General features: G+C 35.7%; 1 protein-coding gene across 1 annotated transcript in view; it reads left to right on the plus strand.

Moving 5' to 3' along the window:
* Window positions 1-27,657, plus strand: part of LOC150097580 (inositol-tetrakisphosphate 1-kinase-like) — a 255,498-nt gene that overhangs the window by 31,881 nt on the left and 195,960 nt on the right. The window lies entirely within an intron of this gene.

A 27,657-nucleotide genomic window follows, 5' to 3' on the forward strand; every position in this document is an offset into this window, starting at 1 on the left:
AAAAATCCTGTCTCCACAATTACCTTTTTTGGTGCCTTCCAAGTTGCGTGATGTGCAAATTCCATGCATTGGATGTTTACAATAACCCCTGGTGGCGAATTTTGGAACTCCCCCCTCAGCTGTCACTATTGCATGATGCACAATTTATTCCTGCAAAGTTTCACAGCATTTGAATCACCAGATGGAGCTCAACAAGATCTTAAACAGAATACTTTAATTTTGATCCCCCTACCATACACAACAAATCACCGTGACGCGCGTTCTCCTTGCCGACGAAAACAAAACCTTACAGGCGCTAGAAGAAGAGCTTTCAGATACTCTCGGCATGATCTTTGGACGATTCTTTATGACGGTTCATGCACTTCGGCAACAAAAGAATTCGAAAAAATACGTAGTCGGCACTTGAAAAAATGAGAACTTGATAAAGAATTCTACTTCCTTACCACAGCCATCACTCAACACGGTTGTCAACCTCTTTTCCACAGTTTTAAAGCCTGAAGCACTCACCGCACTTTCATGCGGCCACAATTTCGTCCTAGCTCCTAAAAGAATACCTGCCGAGGAAATCATGATCCAGATAGAACGTGGGATTCGCAACCTTCCTAATCATATTGCCAACAATGTCAGACTGGATGTAGCCGGTGTTCCCACCAAAGCAAAACCTCCAAAAACCAACTTATCCAAAGACGAATATGCAGCTCTACTAGAAACGAAGAAAAACAAAAAAATAGTAATCACCAAAGCAGATAAGGGAAACATCACTGTGGTTCTCAACCAAAAGGACTACACAGGTAAATTAGACCGTACCACCTACCTTCCTATTGAATATAATCCTACCAGCTCTCAGATTAGAACTCTCCACAGACTCCTTAAGAAGGTCACTTCTTGGCCTGTGGAAGTCACTAACAAACTAAAACCTTATAACTCTAGACCCCCCCTCGATTATATGGACTTGACTTCCAAAAATACATAAACAAAATGTGCCATTACATCTCATAGTGGATGGCATTGATTCCCCCATATACAATTTAGCCAAAGCACTCGCACACTATTATACTGGCAACACACCATCACACATAAAAAAACTCAGCCCACTTCAAAGCCAGCATAGAAAACCCTCTCACTTCAACACACTGACCATAATGGTCAGTTTTGACGTCTCCTCCCTATTCACTAATGTCCCACTCAAGGAAACCCTAGATCTCATCCAAGCCAAGATTCCTCCCAATATCTCAGCCCTATTTCAGTTCACAATGAACTCAGGCTATTTCGTTTGGCAAGGAAAAGTCTACAAACAGATAGAGGGGACATCCATGGGTTCACCACTTTTCCCACTCTTGGCCAACTTCTTTATGGAGACCTTTGAAGAGAAAGCCTTAAACTCTGCCCAACAAAAACCCACTATTTGGCTTTGGTACGTGGATGTGGTCGCTATTTGGCCACATGGCTCAGATACACTCCACTCCTTAACACACTTAAACAACCAACACCCCAGAGTGCAGTTCACCTAAGAAAAAGAGGGAAAACAACACCCTCCCCTTCCTAGACACTCTAATCACTCTCCAGCCTGATGTATCTTTGGATTTCTCTGTTTATAGAAAACCCACCCATACAGGCAGATACATTCACCAGCAATCCCCCCCCCCCACAACAATAGCTACAACCCCCAAAAAATCAAAAAAATACTAAAACCAGTAAACCACAACCCCCCCTCCACAATTAAGATTACTAAATCTATCACCATCCCCTACATCTGGGGCACCTGAAAAATAACCAATATCCTCAAAAATTATGACCTAACTTTGTGTTATAGACCATATAAAAAGTTGGCATCCCTTATCCGCTCTACCAAAGACGAACCACTCCCTCCCCCCAGACCTACCTGGTGTATACCAGGTCCTTCAGCTGTAAATTGTCTTACTTTGGCCAAACAGGCAGGACAGCGAATATTAGAATTTCAGAACACACACTACATCCGGTTTCACCAGAACAGCCACTCTGGGCTGGCAGACCATACCTTAGATACCCGCCATAGAATTCATTGGAAGAAAACTAAAATAATACACCGCAGCAAGTTCAAGTACGAAAGATTATTCACAGAATCATTAGCAGCTCTAAAAAAACATTCCAAACCTCAACAAATTTGGGTGCATGAAACTACCCCAAATTTGGGAAGCCTATATTATGAGAACTTCAGCCCAACTGCCAAGACAACCCAATTAGCCTGCTAGGGGGCACCATTAGGACTTCAGGAACGATATTAGTTTCTTGCCTTCTTCCTCATTTGCTTTTGTTAGTGCCTGCGTGCACATAGCATATTTGTATGTTCCTGAAGATGGCAACATGACATTTGCCGAAATATTGAAGGTATTCATTAAAGTTTGCTTTAATTAATATCTGTTATATGCATTGCTAATTCCTTAAGCTAATTACCAGTTACATACACACACACACAGGGAAAATTTATGAAATTTTTTTTCTAAAGAAAAGTAACTTAGTAAGGTTTTTTTTTTTAATATAGAAAAAAAAAATTTACAAATTCCAAGAAAATTACGCTAAATACCAATTAGCATTTCTGGCACTGCGTGTCAGTAGACATTTTTGTTTAGTATATTTATGCAATTGTGCAATTTGAATTCACTTCCCTTGTATAGTATTGTTTGCTCATATCAGAAACTAAATAAAAGATGCTTCTGATTACAATATTACAGTGGAGTGCAACTCACCCAGAATTATGTTAAACACTATTACAAAAGGTAATTTTATCTCATTACAAAAAAATGACAAAGTGCTTGCTATAGCAAAACTAATGAAGTAATCCTCTCATTATAGTCTGCGCATACAGAATGCTCGTAAATGTGGATTTTTAAAAAAAAAAATTTTTTGGTGTTTATCACATCAGATTTATTTTGTTTAAATATTTTAAATTGTTATTCAAATTAATTTGATTACATGCGTTATTAATTTTCATATTAAATTAGGTTACTATTATAATAACGGAAGTAACTCACATAAATTATTCTTTATTTGTAGAATTTTTGCCTAAGTATCACAGGCTTGATCAGTACAGATACAAAGGCTAATTAAACAATAACTGTTATATTCACAAAGCTCCACGTAAGGTTAAATTTAAGGTTAAGCTAAGGTTAAATTTCCTAAAGTTATTTAAAAAAAAAAAAAAATTTAGGAAATTAGCCAATTAGCATTCCTCCCAAGCGCCTCTGTAGCACAATTGGAAGAACGACAGTACATTGCGCCCTTTGATTGGAATAGGCCTAAGTTTGATTCTCGTTGTGACAGGAGGAATCTTTATGTGGACTTTTTCAATCGAAGGCGAGTTGGCTGATCTCATATGGAGGTAGCAGGGTTTTTTCCTACCGCATACAGACAAATCGGCCCTTCAGAACACACGTAATTTACAGACATAAAATAGTAGTTGTGGTGGTGGGCAATAGATGGTGTTGATGGAGATGATTGGTAATAGAGGTTCAGTGTAGTACTAGGTGGAGACAGTTGTATAGTGGGTGTCCTCCCGCGATGAGTCTTCGGACTCCTTGGAGGTGTCATGAATAATAATAATAATAACCTTAGCTACTTAGGTGGCGCTTTGTGAATATAACAGTTATTGTTTAATTAGCCTTTGTACCTGCACTGATGATGCCTGTAATACATCGTCATCAAATTCCTGACATGTACCCTCAAGGGGTGTACAGGATATGATAGTACTACATGAAAAATATACATCATCACTAATTTCCTATCTATAATTTTCCTCCAAATCAGTCTGTTACTTGTCAAGACTCCAACATTATCAGATCTTATATTTCTGTCGTCTAAGGCACTTTGTACCGTATCAATCCACCTATATCTTGGTCTTCTTCTGTTTTCTTGGCAACCTGGCAGAGAACACTTGTTTTGCTAATCTTATCTTGCCCATTCTGTTTAAGTGACCATACCACCTGAGATTAGCTCTGCTAACGCATTCCTGGATGCTGACAATGTCTAGTTCTTTCCTAATATCCTCATTTTTAATATGATATTGCCACTGATGCCATCTGTTCACGCCTCTAATCTTTCTCAGGACTCTCATATCTGCGGTCTCTAGTCTTTGGTCAAGTGTTTTACTTCTGACCCAGCTCTCAGATCCATAAGTTAAAACTGCTTTGAACACTGTCTTGTATACAGCTAATTTAGTGTTTTGACTAATTTCTCTCTTATTCCATATTTTCTACTTCAAGTATGGATATGTATTCCTGATTGTATGGCTGTTGAGTGTTTTTTACCACTGTGCTATCACTGCTTGTTTCATTTAGCAATTTTTCAAAGTAATTACTCCACACTTCAAGGATATCTTTTTCTCCTGTTTTCATGTCACCTTTATCATTTCTAACTCCTTTTACAGCACTCTCTTTCCTCCATTTCTAAGCTTCTTCAACAACCTCTAGAATATCTTACCACCTTCTTGATATTTATTTTCTATGTTCTTACCAAAGTCCTCCCATGACTTTTGTTTAGCTAGTTTTACAGTGTTTAGTGTTTTGACTAATTTCTCTCTTATTCCATATTTTCTACTTCAAGTATGGATATGTATTCCTGATTGTATGGCTGTTGAGTTTAGCTTTCTTACATTTGTCTCTGTATTCTCTAAGAGCACAAGCTGACTTATTTTCCAGGAACTTTTGATATGCTTTCTTCTTTTCCTTCACTGCCTCTTTAACTTCCTGTGTCCACCATGGAGTTTTGATTTTTCTATGATATTGCAGACAACCTCACCACACGCCTCTCTGGCTGAATCAATCAAGGTTTTCTTCAAGGCTTGCCACTGAATCTCTAAAGTTTGGTTCCTGTTCTCAAACTCTTTAATTTTTTCTTCAATAATCTTTGTGTATTTTAGTCAACAGTTCACATCTGAGAGCTGCTCAACTTTTATTCGCTTTAAAACTTTGTTACATGTTATTCTTTTCAATATGAAATTCAATTTTATCCTGCTGAAGACTAAATAGTGATCACTTCCAATTTCAAATCCTCTGTACACTCTGGTGTCCTGCACCAGGGAAAAAACATCACTATCAACATTATTTAAATTAAGGGGATATTAAATCCCACATTGTTTTAAAACCGAATAAGAAACTCAAAGATCGGAATCAGAGAGTTTCATGCCGAATATAGTAAACTATAAAAGTATCGGCATTTACTAGCATGAGCTAATGAAGCCTCAATAAAGGCTGAAACCGGTCTGGGTGGTGACCTCCCACCATAATGTAATAACAGCATACATTTCCTAGGAAATGTGTTTTTATAATATGGAAAATACCAAGAATAGCGATCAGAACTTTACCACCTTTGCTGCGTGTTGCCCGAGTTTGTACTACGTACTAGGACTACTTGCATTAGCTCACGCTAGTAATTGTCGATACTTTTATAGTTTACTATATTCTGCATGAAATGCTGATTCCGATCTTTGAGTTTCTTATTCGATTTTAAAACAATATGGGATTTAATATCCCCTTAATTTAAATAATGTTTATATCACCGAAATGAAGCCTGTTGGCTCTTTATATTTAAGTATCACTATGAACAATAACATAGTCAATGAAACTTTTCTTATTCCTTGCCTCTTCTCTCCATGTGAATTTGTGCACCTTTTTATGTTGGAACATGGTGTTAGTAATAACCAGTCCATGTCTTGAGCAGAAATCAATCAAATATTTGCCATTATTATTAGCTTTGCTCTCTTCTCCAAATTTTCCCAATATATTTTTGTATGTCTGACAATCATTTCCTACTCTGCTGTTTAGATCCCCAACAAGGACCAACTTTTCCTTTTTCATTGAGTCAGTTGCTTTCTCTAAAGCATCAAAAAATTCCTCCACTTTTACCTTAGTGGAACCTTTTGTGGGACCATAGGCACAAATAAGTCTCATTGTCTAATTCTCCATTCTGATATTTGCCCACGTCACTCTACTTGAGACTGCCTGCCATTCAAGAAGATTAGTCTTGTATTTAGTGTTGAATACTATGGCTACTCCTTCTTTTCCTTGATTGTCATTGCCTGAATATAACATTTTGTATTTATTGCTCAGAAAGATTTCACCAGTTTTTGTCTTTTTTTTGTTTCAGTCACCCCTATTATGTCGATCTGGTACTTATCTAATTCCTCTGCTAGCTCCATTTCTTTGCCATTCAGGCTTCTTATGTTGATAGTACCGATCTTTAACTCTGGTGATATTGAGTTGGGGTGTGCTTTCAGATTTGCATGTGATACTCCTGCGAAAATTCTACGAATAAAGAATAATTTACGTGAGTTAATTCCGTTATTATAATAGTAAGTTATATGTCTACTCACGGTATTTCCTTACTGAAACTTAAATTATGTTACTAAATACATCAATGAATATATCATGAAAAATTGAAGTGTCTTGTTTAGTTTAAATCAATGGAAGCAATCGTTTTTTTATTACATTCGTCAGTGCTGGATTCTTACAGGCTGCATGCTTTGAGTAACTTTCTTGCATAAGAGGCAACTTAAAAAATAGTGAAAATTCTTTGCAACACCTAAGTTTGATTGTTTTTATATTTATATTATGATTTTCTATTACATTTTATGATATATTATTTATAATTATATGAACTATGATTTATATTTTATTAATTTTATACAAATATGTAAAAAGAATCAATAAATATGAAATTTATAGTTGAATAAATTTTAGTTTATTTCAAGCTAACAAAAAATGTGCATTTTTTAAAGAAGGAAATTGAACTTGATCCTCCTTTGGAAAGACCTGTGTTTGAATCTGTCTCGGATGTTAAGGTCCATTATCAGAACTTTTAGTTGAAAGTGAGTTAGGCAGTTTCGTATAGGGGTATTTGGGCTTCCTCCTTGAAACTCAGATTTTTTTATTCTGCAGAAATGGGCAAACTGGCTAGAAGAATGTGTAGAGTTGACAGCCATAATACACTATACAAATAGTGTATTATGGCCATCAATTGCATTGTTTATTTTCATTAACTACCCTACAAGTGCATTAATTAGGTTTCAAAGAAGCAGTTACTTTGCTCTGACATGCTATTGAGTCTAATATGTGGGTGGGAAATTCAACTTGTTTCTTATCAACAAGTTTAATAAGAAGAAAATGAATTATAAGCATGTGTTAATTATTATCTTAGAAGATAAGGATAATCTTTTGTGCAGTAGGTGTTGGAGGCAGCTTGCCAGATGTATTAGTGATGTTTTTAAAGTTCTCCTGTTTTGAATTTTATATATGTAACTGTAATTGGAAACTTATAAATGGAGTTAATTTTATTTTAATCATTCATTAATAAGTGTGTGAGTGTATAAAGTGAGGAGTAGTAGTAGTATACAGAAATACTCGTTAGTGAGAGTATGGTGGAACATTGCTTATTTCATAACATTTATTGATGATATACTTGATATACTTAATACTCCTTATATTGATGATAAATAAGGACAATATTTTTTTTTAATTATCCCATGGTATTATTACACCAGATCATAGAGGTCAAGTTCATGTATTTTATACTGCACCTTTTCTGGTTGTTATAGAGTTCACATTTGGAAATATTCATACGGTTTAGCAAATGTATTGGTGATGCTTCCTCGATGTTACAGATTTTGCAGGTGGGGAAGACTTTTATGCCATTGCTAAACTTGATTGGTCTTGAGGTGAGAGATCATGGTAGTGGCACTGCGATTAAACTTGGAGTTGATGGTAGCTCCTGGATTTATTGCTGAGTACCAGTGGTGAGTCATGTCCTGAAGAATTGTTCTTTTTATGTTTTTTTTTTTTTTTTTGGGTGGTTTTAAAAAGATCGAAATCTGTGGTATCACTTGATGTTGTGACCATTTTTGCTACTTCATCTGCAGTTTCGTTTCCCTTTAATCCCACATGGGATGGGATCCATTGGAAGATTATTTCAGAATCCTTATGTAGTTTATGTTTTTTGCTATGTCTCTAAGTATTTCTTGATGGCTAGTGTAGCAGTTCTTAATAGCTTGAAAGGCTGCTAAGGAATCTGTGAAAAATATAAACTCCTTCGGGTTTTGTTTGTCCAAATGTTGCAGTGCTGTGTTAATGGCTATTAATTCTGCATGGTATGAGTTGCATCCAATACTGTTAGTTGGTTTTAGTTCTATATTATGAGAGCCATAATATAGAACTAAATATAATATCAGTATGCCACTCCCAGAATTGCCATTTGGATTTTTGGAGCCATCTGTGTAGATCTTTATTGAGTCAGATCCATATTCCATTATTTTTTGAAAGGGCTAATGATTTCAAGATTTCAGGGTTTTCTAGGCTTTTTTCCTCATGTTTCCCTATTTCAGAGTTGATAACTATATTTTTCCTGTCTTGATTTGGAGGAAATGCTGGGTAGTCAGCTATTTTATTTGGACAATCCAAGGGAATTTTTTCTATTATTTCATGCATTGTTGATTTTTTCTGTATTCTGTTTGTTGGTTTCCAGTTTTTAAAAAGTTCACCTGTTCTATGATGTGCAAGGTTGGCTCTTTTTTTCTACAAATTTGGTAAGATTTTCTTGCCACCTAATTTTTAAAGGAACAAGGTTGGATTCGAATTCTGCTATTTTTCCAGGAGTTGTATTCCTTAGTCCACATATGATTTTAGCTGCATTTTTCTGAATTTTTATAAGCTTGTCTAAACTGGTTTGTGATGTTTACGTCCAGATTGGCAAAGCATATTCCATTATGGGACGGATAATAGCGGTATATGTGACTTTTAAGGTTTTAGCATCGGCTCCCCACTCTTTACCAATTTTCATGATAATTTTGCTTATCTTTGCTGCATTTAGGACAGTATTCTTCCAAGTTATATAGTCTTTGTCTAAGTCATCATGGTATGTGTGATCTTTTAGCATTTTACTTACTTCATCCTTGTATTTCTCCTAATTTGCCTTCTGGAAGTTCCAATGATATTTTCTTTTTTGGGTGGGTCTGGTCATTTTTAAGAATCTGAAGTTGCTATTGCATAACACATCTGTCAGAAATGAACAACTATTTAATCATATAGTGACATATGTTCAAAATTCTTTTAATGGCTTCATTAAAAGAATTCTGGGATCTTCATAATGATACCATTAGTAGTATCATTATGAAGATCCCAAAAACCATACTTTGATATCCAAACCAGAGAAACAGGGTTTTTGGATGTGGGGATTGGAAATGATGATAAATCTGAAAGGTTGAGGCTGGATTTGGACTGTCATAGGAAGAAGAAGAATACAGATAAGGATGCAAATAATGGCCAGCCTAGTAGGCCATTATTTGCATCCTTCAAATCACATACGGGTTATGGATGTTGTCAGGTGATAGATGATTTTCATTGCACAGTGTAAGACTATCACTGTTTATTAATGGCTTGAAAAGTAACATGTTTGCTCTCTGTAATAGATATTCTGGATTATCAGTTCTTAATGTTTCCAAGGGACTAAATGTGCTCTGTTATGAATTTTCATGCATAGGATTGATATAAAGACAAACTTTGGCATCATGTTAACTAGAGATGCAGAGTATTTGCAGATATCAAATGCTTCATTGTTACGACCTTACTTTTCCTTTCATTTCCTTTCTATATCTTACTCTGCTAGTCTTTAAATTATATTTTATAATTTAAATTAAATTATCTTTAATTTCGTCTAATATATTACCTTATTCTTACTTATTTATCTCTATTCGTTTGATATAATGTTCTTTCTCCCCTTTTCTCTACTATATGCCCTTAAATAAAATATTTACTTATTAATATTTGCACAGCTGTCTTAACCTTTTCACACATGCAAATAAAACATTTATTTCCTACCAAGTATTCTTTCCATTAACTCTTTGCAGTCTCATTTGGCCTCTTTATATCTTATGTTTTATCTAATCACACAACAATCTAATAGAGTTCACCCAATAAGTATTAACAAAATTTATTTTTTTCACTGCACCAGCTAATACCATGGACAGACAAGATTCTTACCCAGGGCGACCCTCTCAGAGTGATACATGAAAATTAGATCGAATTTAATCTTGTCCCTCCGTTTTCTTATTTTTTCCTCACAGTCATGGCTCGCTTTAGGAGTTTATATACAAGGGTTTAACCTGCTTAGTTCGTTAGTATTTTATGAGCGGTTGTTTTGAATTCATAAGACAAAAGCAGATCAGGCAGGTACTCGAATGAAACATTTTAATAAGCTTGAGGAATTATGCAAATATACATTATAGACATATTATTAGGAATGCTCTCAAGGTAAATCAAGGGCTCAAATTTCAATACACTAGACACTTATACAAACTTGCATTGACCACTATTACAAGCATCTTCAGCATAAATCCATAGGCTAATATCATACCATCCTATTACACGTGGTCATAAATTAACACAATAACACACTCCATACATTAAGTTTAGCTCGTTCAGAGATATTCTCGGCCTCGTATGGCAAACAAATCTTAACACAATCTTGGCCCATACTAAGTCATAGGCTATTCTTACAGTTCCTTAATTTTAGTCCATTACAAAACACTTTCTTAGGGATCACACTCTTCTATAGCTGGAAATAGAAATTCAAAAGTCTACCTTACTGTCTCTGATCTAAATTTCTTTGATTTTCTTCCTGCCTTGTCTGGTCATCAAGGCCTTCTGTTTTAGTTTCCTATGAGGATATCTCGGACTATAAGAGCGGAATCTCAGCGGGAAAGATTGGAGGTGGCACTGTATCGTCGCATTGACCGGATGGCATCCATTTGGTTCCCTCCGTCGCATGACAACGCACAGCTATCCTAGTCCAAGGATATAGCTTGCCGCATTCCTAATGCTGCGACTGATGCCTTCCACGACTAGCCAGGAACTTCTCTGGCGGCAAACTCGACCACTGTCTGCAAGATCTGGAACCAGGAATCCAAGAAAAAAAGCCTGAAATGGTGCTTGCATGGCCTTCTTGTTTAATTTTCTCCTCTCGGTATTTCTCGATCAACGCGGTCACTTTTGTTTACGTCAATCTCCTTAGCTCCTTCTATTTAGTCGCACCTGTACCTGATTTCTCTTCCTGGAAGGCGCTTTGGTTTTTCTTTCCAATACTTCTTTCCCTCCCTTCTTATTCATAATACAGGATGGCAAAGGTGACCCTTGAACCCTGACTCACAGGCATAGCTATTTTAATGAATTTAATCTTGTCCTGATCAATGTAAGCTGGCAAATCCACTTAAGTGGATTTGCCAGCTTACATTGATCTCTACATCTGGCCCTCACTTAATACAGATTATTTTTAACAGCTCTTTATACAATTTTATACTATTCCTAAATTTTTAATTGATTTGCATTTACAAACAGCTTACACTTATTCTGTTGCCAACGTTCCATATTCTCTGTCTAAGTTGTATTAAAGTTGTGACCTGAATATTTATAATAAACATTTCTTAGCCTTTTCAGGACACAACATCATTATTGGCTGTACAAAATGTGGAAAAATCAGAAAAGTGGAATAACTTTAATTTGAAGAGGCAGGGGATTACTCCTCCCTGATCATTGCTTGATTAGAAGTACAGTGATTGTGACTGCTTTGTACATATCTCTCTTTTCTCTCTGTGGTTGTTTTTAACAACAGCAAAAAATAAAGACCTTTCTATTTACTGATTGTTTCTCCCCTCTGTGGAAAATGTGGGGCACCTCTTCATGATGGAGGGGACCTCCCGGTATCAGTGTTGGGCCTTTCCATTCTTCTTTTGCTATATTTTTCTGCCCATATTCTTCACTGCTTCTCCTGAGTTCATTTGCTTATTTTCCAGACCACCACCACCACTGGTATTCATTATCCAACTACCACATTGCTGTATGGTGCAACTCATGGATGCCTAGAATGAGCAGGATTCTGGTAGTGTTCATGCACATGAGCTGTCCTGCATGACATTGTCAGTATCATTTGCCTAGCAAGCTTCTCTGCAAGGATCAGGGATGTTGCAGTGTCTCCCCTGTGGTCCAAGAACAGTTCATGGTTTTGCTATCAGTATGAGCTATGTATTCTAAGTGCAGATATAGCTTTGCTGGATAGTGGTCATTCACATGTGTTTTGATAGCAAATTAGTAAATGATTCTGGCATAGAATTCTCACTTTTTTAGTAGAAATCCTTTGTCCTCAAATTTATTATGGCCCTTCACAAGGCCTACCCCAGCTGAGTCCAACCATTGATTGACATAAAGTAAAAGATAAAATGTATATGGCAGAATGATTTTAAAGAATGCCGATGGTAACTGAATCAGTTGATATAGTTGAGTTACTGAGTGACACTTTGCAAGAATATATCATCCAGGTGGTGAACATTGCAGAAATGAATGAACCAATAGATTATACGGGAATTGTGGTGAATGAAGTGGAGATGAGTAATCTATTGCATAACCTCAATGTCAATACATCTGTGGGATTGGATGGTATACCAGCTCGTGTCGTACGTGAAGCGGCTAAAGAATTGTCAGCACCCTTGACCATTTTGTTTAATTTGAGTCTTGGGGTCTGGGTTAGTCCCGAGGGGGTGGAAAGAGGGGAAAATAGTTCCACTGCATAAAGGAGGGTCCAAGACTGTTGTTGTAAATTACCGACTGATTAGCATATCAGGAATCGTTGTCAAGGTCTTGGAGAAATTAGTCAAGAAAAGATTACAGGATTGGATAGATGAAAATGGGATATTGTATGGGGGACAACATGGTTTTGTGAAGGGTAGATCATGTCTCAGTAACTTGCTCACGTTTTATAACACAGTGACGGCTGAACTGGATAAGGGTAATGGGTTTACAGTGATTCTTCTGGACCTTGCTAAGGCCTTTGACAGGATACCACATGGAACTCTAATCAGTAAACTGGAGCAGATGGGGATGGATATAGGGTTGGTGAGATGGATAGGAGGGTGGTTAATGGAGTAATACCAGAGAGTTTTATTCAGGAGTTGAGACCGAAAGATGGCTTGTGACTAGTGGTGTGCCACAGGGCTCTGATCTTGGACCACTACTTTTCAATTTGTTCATCAATGATAGGAAAGGATCTGAGAGGAAGTGTTCACTTGTTTGCTGATGATGCAAAATTGGGTAGAGCAATTGTGAGTGCACAGGACGTCAGAATTTTACAGGATGATTTGAATAGTTTGGAGGACTGGGCTAGGGAAAATGGATGTCAATTTAATGTGGCAAAGTGTAAGGTTATGCATTTTGGGGTGAAAATAATAGCAGCAGTATATCACATTGGTGGAACCGTACTCCAGGAGATTGATGAGGCCAGGGATTTTTATTATGTCTGTATACACAAATGGTGGAGTATCAGAAACAAAGATGAAGAGTTTGTTGCCCTGGTCAATATGTTGGGGCCTCAGATTGTAGACATTAGTGAGAACTGGCTATCAGAATCGCACACTCAAACTGATATTGAGTGTAAAGGGTACAGTATTTTTAAGAAGGATAGACAGGATAGGAGAGGAGGGGCATCTGCTAATGATATTCGATAATTTGAATCCAATTAGTGTAGAGACCTATTATTGTAATACTAGTAAGTTTTTCATGTGGAAGTGAGTTTGAAGCCATGTAGTGTGAGGTGGAGTTTAACAAGATCAAATACATAGTGGGATGTTGTTAGACCTGTGGATTGGTTGCTAGTGATGAAGAAATGCATTACTAAATAATGATGGACACAAAAAGAGTAATCATATGGAGGGCTTTAATTATGCAAACATTGATTGAGTAGCAGTAAAACCTCATGAGAAGAATGAAACTGAATTTATTGAGCTGTTGCTAGACAACTTTCTCAAGGTCAAGGAGTTTTAGATTTGATTTTAATGTCAGAGGTGTTACAGTTAAAGATGTAATTATCCTTCCTCTGTTCCTCTGATTCTAACTATTCTTCTAAATATTCCATTCAGGAAAGGTTACATATGGAACTACAAAGCAGGAGTTTATGACCATCTGAGGAGTATACTGAGTTTAGTGCAATGGTATTGGTTGCTGGATGGGAAGAATATTGACACTCCATGAAGTATTTAAAAAAATATTTAAATGATGCAATAATCAGAATGTGTCTCAAGAGTTCATAGAATAAATAGGGTAGGAGTCAAATGGATGTGTAATCTAATTAAGTGAGAAGTTCATAAGAAAAAGATGATGTGGAAGGAATACCGTGTACATAAGAATGATGTCAGTTATGATAATTATAAGCAACAGGCCAGAAGAATCGCAATACACAACTACTCTGAGTATGAAAAGAAACTGGCTCTACAAGCTAAAGATAACCCCAAAGAATTCTGTCAATATGCTTCAGCATATTGATAGAATAATATTGTAAGCAAAAGAAAGAATGAATACGAAAGAATAACTACTGAATGCAGTGTGAGGGTGACAGATGCAGAAGAGGTTGTTCAACTAATGAGTGCCCATTTTGCTAAAAGCTGTCTACCTGGTATCAGTGGGGCATATTTAGGTATAGGCCCTGGCCTAGAGCAGCAAATTTTGAGGGGTGGCAGAAATTTCTGGGCTCTCTTTTTTTTGTAATTATATTTATGTTACAAATTTACGATATAAATCGGTTATGCATGTAAATCAACATGTTCATTAAATATGAGGGGGCGGCACTTTCTGCGGGCCTAGGGTCGGGAAATACCTAAATACGCCACTGCCTGGTATATGCAACATTGAGCTCGCTGCTACCTCTTCATTGGATGAAGAAACTCATGTATGAGGAGGTGGTATTAGAGCTGTTGCACAAAATGAATAAGAATTCAGGAATAGTGACTGATGGGATATCAGCATGGGTGCTAAAAGGGTGTTCAGCTGAACTGGATATTTCTTTAACCTAGCTATAGAATTTGAATCTTAGAACAGGTGGAAGATTCTGCAGGAGTGGAAAGAATATATGCTAATCCCATTGCACAAAGGTGGTGCAAAGAACCAATGTATCCAACTATCAACCAGTCAGTATCTCAGCAGTGGTGGTGAAGATTTTGGAAAAGTTGGTTAGGGCTTGCATTCAGAAATGGTTTGAGAGATTATCTGTACTTGAACAGTATGGGTTTACTAAGGGAAGGTCATGTTTCTGCAACTTGTTCATATTCTATAATAACTAAAAATGCTACTGTTGAATTGGATGTGGGGAATGGATACATCATCATACGTTTGGATTTTTTAAGAGCTTTGACAGAATACAATATGGAAGACTTGCATAAATTGGAAAATATGGAATTAGATATAAAATATTGGTGTGGATAACAGGATTTCTGACTAATAGATATCAAAATGGGGGATGTGAGTTTGCAAGATTTAATGTAACCAGTGGTGTACCACAAGGATCAATCCTTGGTCCACTGTTATTCAATCTGTACATTAATGTCACTGGGAAGGATTTGACAGTGACATACAGCTATTTGCTGATGATGCAAAGAAAGGTAGGTAGGGTAATCAGGACTGGCTGATATTCAGTACTTGCAGAATGATTTGATAAGCTGGAATTGTAATTGACATGTGAAAATGTCAGTCAGTTCAGTCTTAGTAAATGCAAAGTCATGCACTTCAGTGTGATTAGATATCCAATGTTATTTTATATTCGTGGGATTATTCTAGAAGAACCTGACCAGGCTAGATATCTTTTGGTCTTTAGGGAAGTGGCATTCAGTGGCCATATAGCAAAGATTGCAATACAGTCAGGATAATTGCAGTGCTGAAACAAACCTTGACACGTAACGATAAAGAAATCATTTTGACTATTATGTGCAGTTCTAGTTTCCCAGTTAACATGGTTACTCTAATGCAATGGAGACAGTACACCAGATAGTGTTAAAATGATATCAGGATTGTGGAATACATTGAGTCACATAATGTATTTGCAAATTTAGAATTTATTGACTGCAGCTGCTAGCAAAGCAGAGAAAGAGGGGTAATATGATTTGAGACTTGCCACTCTCTAGAGGTTACTCTTAATAATGTAATAAGATCATCATCAAATTCCTGACATACCCTTAAGAGGTGTACAGCATATGATAGTACTATATGAAAAACTTGCATTATTACTAACTTCCTAGCTACAATTTTCCTCCAAATCAATCTGTTACCTGTCAAGACTCTAATATTATCAGATCTTATATTTCTATCTTCTAAGGCACTTTTTTATTGTATCAATCCACCTATATCTTGGTCTACCTCTGGGTCTTTTTCCTACCAACCTGACAGAGAACTTGTTTTGCTAATCTTTCCTCTTCCATTCTGTTTACGTGACCATAAATAAAGAAGCAGAGAAAAAACTAGAAGCTTTCGAAATGTGGACCATCAGAAGAATGTTGAAAATACCATGGACAGAGAAAATGAAAAACGAAGATGTTTTAAAGGAAGCAAAAATGAAAAGAACATTAATGAAAATAATTAAAGAAAGAAAACTTAAATATTTTGGACATCTAACTAGACAAGAAGACATTCAGAAATTAATATTAGAAGGGAAACTGGATGGAAAAAGAGGGAGAGATAGACCCAGGAGAATGTGGTTTGAAGACATTAAGGACTGGACTGGCTTTAATTACAATACATGTTCCAGAGCAGCAAAAGAAAGAAAAAAAGTTCCTTGACATGATTGCCAACTTCTTTCTAGGGGATAATACTTGAAGAAGAATAGGTTCCCCATTCACAATGCACTTGATATTTTCAATGCTTCTGCCTATTTTCTTTGTCTTGTTATTGTTGATCTTCATACCAAATCTATTACAAGTTATTCAATTTTGTTGGGGAATTTTGCAGACTTGTACTGGATTTATTTAGAAGTATAACACTACCTGCATAAAGAGCTGAGATTAACATCTCCAATTTTGATATCAGGTTTAATACCACTTTTCTCCATAATGTGATCCATATAGATAATGAATAGCAGAGGGGGATAAGTCCTTGTCTGACACCAGATTTAACATTAAACCATTTTCCTGTACTTCCTTCAATTCTAACTGTTGACATACAACTCAAATAAGGCTAAGTATTGCTTGCAATGACACCATTTTGAATAGCTTTCCTCTTGGCACCTTGTCATATGACTTTTCTAGATCTACAAAGCTTAAATACAGATCTTTTGTTATTACCATGATTTTTCAACTATATGTCGTAAAGTGCAAATCTGATCCTGACAGCCTCTATTTGGCTTGAATCCAGCTTGTTCTTCACCAAGCTTCTCTTCCACAATCCTTCTCAACTGTTTTTTTTTTTTTGCATAAATCTTACCAACTCAGTAGGGAAATACCTCTGTAATTCTCACATTAAGTTTTATTCCCCTTTTTATATATGAGTACTATGATAGCTTTACTGCAGTCATCTGGAATTCATCTCTCTCTGTCTAGGCCTTCTGAACTATGCAGTGCAGCCACTGTAAGACTTTTATAACTCCATGCTTGAGCATTTCAGGTCGAATATCATCTATTCCAGCTGCCTTTCCAAATTTCAGGCTTTTGATGGCTTTTGCTACTTCAAGTATGGATATATATTCCTGATTGCATGCCTTTTGAGTGTTTTTTTATCGCTGCTCCTCACTGATTGTTTCATTTAGCAATTTTTCAAAGTAATTACTCCATACTTCAAGGATATCTTTTTCTCCAGTTTTCATATTACCTTTATCATCTGTAATTCTTGTTACAGCACTCTTTCATCCATTTCTGAAAACTTTCATATTCTGGAGGTTGTTGAAGATCCATGTCTTCAACAACCTCCAGAATATCTTGCATCTTCTGGATATTTATTTTCTGTGTTCTTACTGAAGTCTTCCCATGACCTTTGTTTAGCTAGTTTTACACAGTGTTTAGCTTTCTTACATTTGTCTATGTATTCTCTAAGAGCACAAACTGACTTATTTTCAATGAACTTTTGATATGCTTTCTTCTTTCTCTTCACTGCCTCTTTAACTTCCTGTGTCCACCATGGAGTTCTGATTTTTCTCTCCTTGCAGATAGCCTGACCACATGCGTCTGTGGCTGAATCAATCAATGTTTTCTTCAGGGCTTGCAACTGAATCTCCAAGGTTTGGTTCCTGTTCTTAAACTCTTTCATTTTTTCCTAAAAGTAAGCACAATATACTAATGCTTCATGAAGAGGACACTTATCATCATGTAAACATTGTATCACATTCTTGTTAATAGCCTGGGTGTGTGTTCAAAATACATACACCTTTTGAACCCTTTGGAAAGATGTACAGATGGCACAGTGGTCAAATTCTTAGCATTCTAGTAGTTTTAAACTGCTCAGAAGGCGAGGCAGGGTGAGCTCTGAGACAATAGCACCTAGAAGTTGTAATTGGTTATTATGTCAGCCAATCCAATTGAATGTTGTAATTTTTCATGAGTTGCTGTGTTTGTTTTCTGAGTTTATTCTGTTTTGCGTGGATGAAGTGTGAACTTACATGGTAGACAAGTTTTTAGTATAGTATATAATTTTCGATAAATTTATAACCTTTTTTTGCCCATATTGACAATGGGAAACAGTATTGTAATCAAAGGAGGTAAGCCTCATCCTCCTTCACATTTTACACTTTTAAGTAATTCAAATATACTAATCAAATATAGCATTCTTTTTCATTATTGTTTTCTAATATATAGCATCTTAAAACAAACACATTGTCCTACACTCTGCACAGATTTGGTTACAATTTCAGTAGTATCTCGCTAATCCGAACCTCTTTAGTCCAAACCCTCCAGTAATCCGAACTGCTTTTAAATGTAATTTCCCAAAATTATGACTTTACCACATCAATAAAAAAAAAAGTTTGAAGCATGTAGCATTCTCAGTTGCTACTGCTTGGGAAGCCGTCGAACCTGAAGCAATTCGAGCATAAAGGAAAAAACTGTGGCCTTCTAGAATTTACCAAGATAACTATGGTGATACACAAAAAGAGGAAATTCAAAACGTGCATAATTTGGTTAAAAATATAAATCCAGATGTTCACAAACAGATGTTATGGAATGGATTACAGGTAGAACCGAAAGTGAATTCGAAATCAAATCAGATGCTGAAATTATAAATATGACGCTACAGAATGAATTAGAAGACAATGATGACGATAAAGAACTCGAAGAAAAAAAAGTGAAACATGAAGAGGCAGTTGACAGTTTTAATACGTGTATAGAATGGGCTAAGTAGAATGACACGCCATTCCACAAAATTTTATTGCTAATGCAGCTCCGAGAAGAAGCGTTAAAAAAAAATTTAGCTTCCAAGAAGCAAAAGAAAATCAGTGACTTTTTTTACAAAGAAATAAAAAAACTTCTTTTTTATGTTGAGTACAAGAAAGTGATATTTTTACGCAAATTAAGTTAGAACAAATTACCGAACTATGCAATTTTATTAAATCAGAATCCTCAACAATACAGGTACATACAAATTAAATATTTTACTAAAATAAACTTGTGTATTGTATTATTTTTTAAGTTTTACATTACAGTACAGTAGCTTTTTTCTATCAGTTACTTCATTTATTTACAGAATTAAATTGATGTACCATTAGAATCTGATTATTTTTGTCTAGTTATTGTTGTCTCTTGGGGGAAAATTCGATAATCCAAACTTTTCGCTAATCCGAACGAGTATGGTTTTTATTAGTTCAGATTAGCGAGATACCACTGTAATTGATAACGCATTCAAAGTTATCTTACAATTAATTGCATTAGACCAATTAAGATGAGCACTGATGTGCTATACTCTTAAAACTTTCATATATTGATAAAAATGGAATTGTACCAATGATGGCTCGTAGAATTTGTAGTGGTGGGGCAGCAATGCTACCAGCCAAACTGCATGTAAATCATATGTTATCCCACTAGGTAGCGTTTTGATGTGGTCTGTATTGAATACAGCTCCACCATTGAGTATATTAACCAGTACTGATCCTAGCCTGCACAGCACATTGAGTATTGCAGAATACAACTATTGCTACAAAATGAATTATTTGCCAGCATATGAGACGCACTTTTTTCCTTTGAAAATAGGTCTGAAAAACAAGGTGCTTCTTATATGCCGATACTCAGTTTTTTATTACTTTCATTTCTGGAAATTTTCCTCTGTTCCGAGTTATACGATTTCTTTCTTGCTTCCTTGCAGTATGTGAGAGCATTCCAGTTATGTAGAGTTCAGTGGATGCGTATGTGCTGTCATCAATGATCACAGTTGTGTTCCTGTTCATTTAAACTTTCCAATTATTGTCACAGTTGTTGTGAACAGTGATAAATTTCTGCTGTTAAATTTTCTCTAAATTTCTTGGCAAATTATGGCTGAAAAATGTCGGCATTGCTACAATATTGCATACCAGCTACTTGTGATTGCGTATGCTAAAGAACATGTAAACAGAGCTTCAGAGAGGCATATTGAGCATCCTCTGATTTTGAAGAGGTTTCAAGTGTCTCTTCATTTAGCTGTAGAGATGAATTTTTGGGTTTTGACCAAGATTAAAAGTTGAGTACTCTTTCCTAGTTAGATGTTGAAAGTAGACCTATTTATTACTTTATATTTGAAATACACCTGTAAGTTCATTATAATATTCAGTGATAGTTTTTTTTTTTCGAAACAATGTGTACAAAAAAAGGGGGGGGGGCATCTTGTAGACTGATGTGTCTTATATGCTGGCAAATATGGTATATAAAATGCTATCAAGAGGTATGTATTGTATTAGAAACAAGAAAATAACAGTTTTTAGATCCATTTTAACGACGATGTTAATTTGTGTTGTTTATGCTCGTGTAGTAGCAATGTATCTTGGGCTGCAATGTTACCAGCCCAAACTGCATATGAATCACTCGTTTACCCCCACTGTATTATCCCCAATTGGTAGTGGTTTGGTGCAGTCTGCACTGAATGTAGCTTCAGCGTTGAGTATACTTGCCAGTACTGATACTAGCTTGCACAGCATATTGACTATTGCTACACAATGAATTATATAAAATACTATGGAGCGGTATTGTATTACAAAGAAGAAAATAACAGTTTTTAGATAAATTTATAAAAATTTAAGAACGGTGATAATAAAGCAGGAACTTTCATTTTATACTGGAGAGGCTGCAGCTCTTATGGACGAGTCGCTACTGAATTGTATTGTCAAACTGATGTGAATTTTATAGCATGGGTTATACATGCCACGAGAGCACTGGTGTGTGTGTGTGTGTGTAAAATTCTGCTCATTTTAAAACTTAAGAAACTATATCCTTAAATTCACACATGATTAGCTTTTATTTTTTCATATTTAATATATCACTGAAAGAGATTTTTGATTTGATAAAATCCCATTTTTTTCAAGACATTTAAATTATTCAGATTACTTTACAGGGAAAGGAAAAATATAATGAAAACAACTGGATGAGACAGCAATGGAGTCTTTCATCTCCTCTTTAGTCAATTATTACATGGAACACTTAGAAAACCAAGCACTGGTCTGGTTATATACATAATTGATGTGTTTTTCCATTTGATGCCATAGTCCAGACACGTTTAGTGCATCTGAACAGCCACTACCATTCTAAAATACAATTTGCAATAATGATAATAAAATCAAATAACTGTCTGCCTTTCCTAGATACAAGCACTCTCCCATGTATCCAGGGTACATCCAAATAAAATAAATAAATAGATAAATATAGGCTTCACACCATACTCCAGCTATATAATAAACTAATAATCCTCATCTGTTCATCTAAGAGGACAAACTCCATATTTTATTACATCCAGAAGCATGCATTAAAGTGTCTTGTCCTTGCGAATTTGCTTACTATGCACAAACAGGTAGATCTGTTGACATCTGCCTTGGAAAACAATAGAAATGCATTCACTTTCGTTATGTCAAGTTGGGACCAGCAGACCCTGTGCTAGATATCGATTTACACAGGTTGATGAGCTGGAAGAAAACCAATGCCACATGTCTATGTTAATTTACAAAAAGTCTGGGCAACAGTGATTTAATACCACCCAACTTAAAACTTGTAAAGTTTTTTTCATCCAAAGTGGGTGCTTAATCAGATATTTAGTTCTTTGCATTTATCCATTACAATTTTAAATAATTCCCACTAACAATCATAGTGAGTTTTGCATAACATATCAGTCATAAGATGGTATAACTGAAGAAATGAGAGTGACTCTGTAGTCAATTTGACTTGCCCAATGAGTTTGAATTTACCTGAACGTGCCTTGCTTGTGAAGTGTTTCTATAGGAATGGGACAAATGTTGTAGCAGCAGCAGCACTGATCTCACCTGGTGTGAGATCGCTATTTAAAAAAATTGCCCACTTCTTCTTTGCATTCTAAACAACACTAATAATAATAAAAATCACTTAAGCATAAATATCAGATTCATATCGGTTTGTTTGTAAGAACAAATCTTTGGTTGAGTATGCAAAAGGGATTGTTAATTATGATATAAAAATGATAAAAGAAAACAATTTTGCTCATGAAAATTATTTTAAATATTTAAAAAAAATCCCAACTGCTAAATGAATGGCATGATCAAGGCGGAGTAAATTTTAAATTGAGCTTTCACATCAGATTTCTGCATCACCCTCGGCCTCGCTCTATCTGTTGCTATATTATTCCATATCCATATCTTAAGTCCACAATATTTTGATCAATCGACGAACAGTTTTCCGGATTTACGAATTAAGCCTAAAAACTAAAAATTTTTGCCTCCTCTGAATGAACAGCAGTACTGAAGTATTTTTTTATTTCCAATATGAATCCCCTTATCTAAAGTAAACAAACAGGGATCCTATTCTGTTATTTCATTTTTCATATTTGCTCTTCTTTTCCAAAATTAACATTAAGATATCTGACTAGTTGTTTGGTAATCCATAATTCTGCTTTGAAATTGATTTGTGTATAAGAACTATTGGCAGTTGTTTGAATTGAGATTCTATCTTCGGCAGACAATTTAGATACAGTTTCATTTATTGTTCTACAAAATTTTAAACTCGACATCAGCCTTCTCAGCTACACATACCGGCCACCAAATTAGAAACTTTTATTTAATACTGCTTTGGATCTCCTTTAGCGAATACTAGTATCGATCCTCTTCAATTCCCTGCACATAGTTCGGTGAGATATGGGTCTGGAACAGCCTTCATTACTGTAAATGCCTCGGTCAATTGCTGTACGGTAAACAGAACAGGAGACGTTCTGTTTATCGTACAAGCCTTCTCAGACTACAGCGATTTCCAGAGACTGTCTTAGGACCAGAGTTTCCTCTTAGACAAGCAAGTAGATTTTTTTTGTCCCACTGATTAAACACTGTGGATATCTCGCCATTTGAGAAACCAGTCAGCTCTGCTGTTTTCAAAATCGTGGCTTCTGCCAGCCGGCATCCATAATAAGCCCTTTATCGAATTCTGAAAGATCCTTTGTTTTTCCCATTGTGACGATTACTGACCAGCAGAATTCTTAAATAGTTGCCTAGAACATGTCACATGCGTGGTGACGCATGTGACATTTTGCATATACACTGCGTGATGTTTACATCTTCTTCTTCAAACATCATCCCCTAGAAAGAGGTTGGCAACCATGTCACAGAACCTTTTTCTTTCTTTTGCTACTCTGAAACATATATGGTAATTCAAGCCAGTCCAGTCCTTAATGTTTTCAAACCACATTCTCCTGGGTCTACCTCTCCCTCTTTTTCTATCCAATTTCCCTTCTAATATTAATTTCTGAATGCCTTTTTGTCTAGTTAGATGTCCAAAATATTTAAGTTTTCTTTCTTTAATTATTTTCATTAATGTTCTTTTCATTTTTGCTTTCTTTAAAACATTTTCATTTTCTCTGTCCATGGTATTTTCAACATTCTTCTGATAGTCCACATTTCGAAAGCTTCTAGTTTTTTCTCTGCTTCTTTATTTAGAGTCCAAGTTTCACTGTTGTAAAGAAGGCTTGACCAGATATAGCATTTTATTAATCTTTTTCTTGTGTCGATATTAATGTTTCTGGATGTTAGAACAGTTTTCATATCAGTAAAGGCTTTTCTTGCTATCTCTATTCTTGTTTTTATTTCTTTAAGGGAATTTCCTCTGTCTGTAAACATTTGTCCCAAATATATAAAAGACTAAACTTGTTCAATTTTCTTTTTGTTAACAGTTATGTTCAGTTTCTTATTGATTGGTTCTTTTGATATAATCATGCACTTTGTTTTCTTTAGGTTAATAATTAGTCCCATGTCTAAGCTTCTGTTGTAAATTTCTGTGATTAAGTTTTGAAGATCATCTTCAGATTCAGCTATAAGAATTGTCATCTGCATACCTGAAGTTGTTGAAGTTCCTACCTCCGACTTTTACTCCCTTCAGTTCTGAAATATTTTTAAAAATTTGCTCGCTATATATATATATATATATATATTGTGCAGTAAGGGTGATAAGGCACATCCTTGCCTTACTCCTTTTTTGATTTCAAAGTTGCCAGAATATGTATTTTTATATCTTATTGAGGCCATTTGATTCCAGTATATTACTTGATGGACCCGTGTTTCACTCAGGATTTCTCCATGAGTGCTGGTCACAAAGATGCCTCCAACGATCTCGATCTTGAACCTCTCTCTTCCATGTCATACCCATAGATTTCACTAGTGGATCTTCCCATCTTCCTGGTTTTTTCTTTATTCTTGGTTGCCAGTTGAGTATTCTATATGATTCCAGTATATATTTGTAATTATACGTAGATGTTTTCCTTTTAACCCATTATTCTGTAGGACATTATTCTGACGTTTACATACATCTGTATAAAGGATTCTAATTCAGTGAGCAGTATGTATGTTTACTTGAAGGTTCTGTATTTTCTTCAGTCCTTTTAAATGTGATTCATGTATGTGTTCTAAATGCCTCATCAGTCCACTAGTGTTCAATTCAATTCCCACTAGTGTAGAATTCTGCTTTGGACAATACAGGGCAATTCAAAAGTCTGCATACATAGGGAATAATGTTTTTTTTTCTGTTATTAGGTATCCTTCTAAAATGCCTTTTGCCTAAAGAGCATGTAAAAATCTCTCTCATGGCCGACTCAGGCAAGTTTGCAATAAAAAAAAAGAAGAGCAGACATGGCAAGCACATCACACAAGAAACTGTTGCCAGACATTGAGAAGTTCAGTAAACTGGTAGTGTCACTGACCAATTGAGAAGTCGTTGTTGACGAACATCCACCATAAGCAAGACATAACCGACATGGTTCTTGCAAAGAGTGCCCCAAAAAGCACACGTCGTTTGTCTTCCGAAAACATTGGCAGCCAATTGGGAAAGGGGGGGAGGAATCGCTAATGGCATCTGTGCAAAATGCAAATGGTGCAGCATCTTAGTGAAGTCGATCTGGATAGATGGATCGATTAAATTTTGCGAATGGGCAGTAAACAAATTGAATGGTCACACAAATGGTGTCTTGTTTACTGATTAAGCCAATTTTTACGTTAATGGAGAAGTTAATCACCAAAACCTCCGTTATTGGAGTGATACCAACCAGCAACTGGATGAGCTCCTTAACAATGAAGGGGGTGAGAAAAATGTTAATACAAGTTGACTATTAGCAGAAGAGATGCATTCGTATGTGTTTTCAACGGAATGGCAACCACATAAAGCATGTTTTGTGAACAAAGTGATTGTTAAAATTAAGTGACCATTACCCCTATATTTGGATACTTGAATCACTGTAACTGCACTGAGCTGCTTCTTCATTTTTTTTATATTTCTTAAAACGTTTCCAAACTTCGGGTGGATTTGTTTTCATTTTGAAGCTAAAGTGGAAAATATTAAAATTATATAACCAAGAAATATTCTTTTTGCTTTAGCTTCCTTGTTGCATCTTCAATACTTCAATGCAGGCAGTCTGCCCATCGTTTTCTTGGTCTAACAATCGATCTTGTATTTGGTTTCCAATGTTTGCTAATTTGACTAGTCCTTTTGCGGCCATTCTGTTAACAAGTTGATTCCAATTCTCTAGTCCTCTCCCTCTCTCTCTTTTTTATCCATTTATGAATTGTAATTGCCATTCTTTTTAAGTGTTTTCCTTTATTTATTTTTTCAAATATTATTAACTGTTTTTCTGAGTATGTTTATTTAATCTTACATGTAGTATTTTTATTTGTTGTATTTTGACGCAGGTGAAACAAGAATAGAAACCTTGTTTCACTGCGTAAGTTAATTGTGATCGGACTACATTAAAAATTAAATTTATTATGTGACACCTCCAGGGAGTCCAAAGACTTCGAGGGAGAGTGTGCCAACAGCATCGAACGATTGATTCTCTTCCAACCGGTGGTGAGCCATAAGGGGCTCGCGCGAGCTCTTGGTTAAATTTTTCTCAAATTTGCGAGCCCCTTGTTCTTCTTGTTTAATAATCTTCTAGAACTAGAAAATGCCACCGCGGAATGTATACACGCTACTATAATTGCTACTTTAAATTCATATGGATTTTTTGATAACTATTTAAAAAATAATTTCATTGCATTTTGTTCTGGTGGAGCTAGTGTAATGTTAGGAAACAAATCAGGTGTTGCAATCAAACTTCTACAAACATTTTCCAGCATTCTGATTTGGCATTGCGTAGCTCATCGTTTACAATTAGCATTAGACGATTCGATAAAAAAAAAATTAAAGAAATAAATCATTTTGAAATATTCAGGATAAATTATATGCTTTTTATCATCAATCACGAAAAAATCAACGAGAATTAAATACGATTGCAAAAGGCCTTGGTATCGAAATTTTAAAGATCGGCTGTGTGTTTGGACCACGATGGGCAGCTTGCAGTTTACGAACGGCTCTTGCTGTGTGGAGAAATTACCCAGCTTTATGCAAGCATTTTGCATCAAACGACTAATATAAGGGCTTTTTAAACCGACTTCTCAATTTGGAATTTTTAAAAGATCTAGCATTAAGGATTGATATCCTACAGGAATTATCAATCATGTCAGAAGCTCTACAAAGCCGCAATATAAGTATAATAAGGACTAAGTTAACTTTTTTTTTTTTTTTTTTGCTCGACGATGCGAGCCCTTTGTTAAAATTTCCATAGCTCACCACTGCTTCCAACTACTAACCGCGCTCAAACTTGCTTAACTTTTTGCGTGAGCCATTAGTAGCAGAGGCTCTACCAATCAACCAACCTTTATACTAATTTTTATTTTATCAGCAAATTAACAATTGTGATCCTAATTTAAACATGAAAAATTATTTCACCGTACATTACAGCGTAAATCCATTGGCCACTGGTAGTATTCGTTTGTTTTCGCCATAGGAGCGGGGGGGGGGGGGTTCTGTGAAAGAACCGGGATAATATAAGGACTACTCGAGAGCTGCTAAGTGTAATAAATATGTCTTTTACGTGCGGCGGTTTCGTTGCATATTGAATTATAATCATATTAATCATATTAGGATATTTTATATTTAAAATAAACAGATTGAACTATAAAATAACGAATATAGCAATGTTTATTGGAGTCGTTAAATAGTTTCATTTCATTAATAAAATTTCATTAATAGAAACTATTTCATTAATAGTTTCTCCTCATCTGATATGAGAATTGAAATTAAAAATTACAGCAGTGAACCGTTCCGGGCAGAACGGGGGGTAAGGTAAGACAGGGATGCATCTTGTCCCCTCTTCTTTTTAGTTGTTTTCTGGAATATGTCAT

Source organism: Typopeltis vanoorti, chromosome 17 (assembly GCF_054136105.1).
Source record: "Typopeltis vanoorti isolate ZY-2024b chromosome 17, IOZ_Tvanoo_1.0, whole genome shotgun sequence".
Classification (NCBI taxonomy): domain Eukaryota; kingdom Metazoa; phylum Arthropoda; class Arachnida; order Uropygi; family Thelyphonidae; genus Typopeltis; species Typopeltis vanoorti.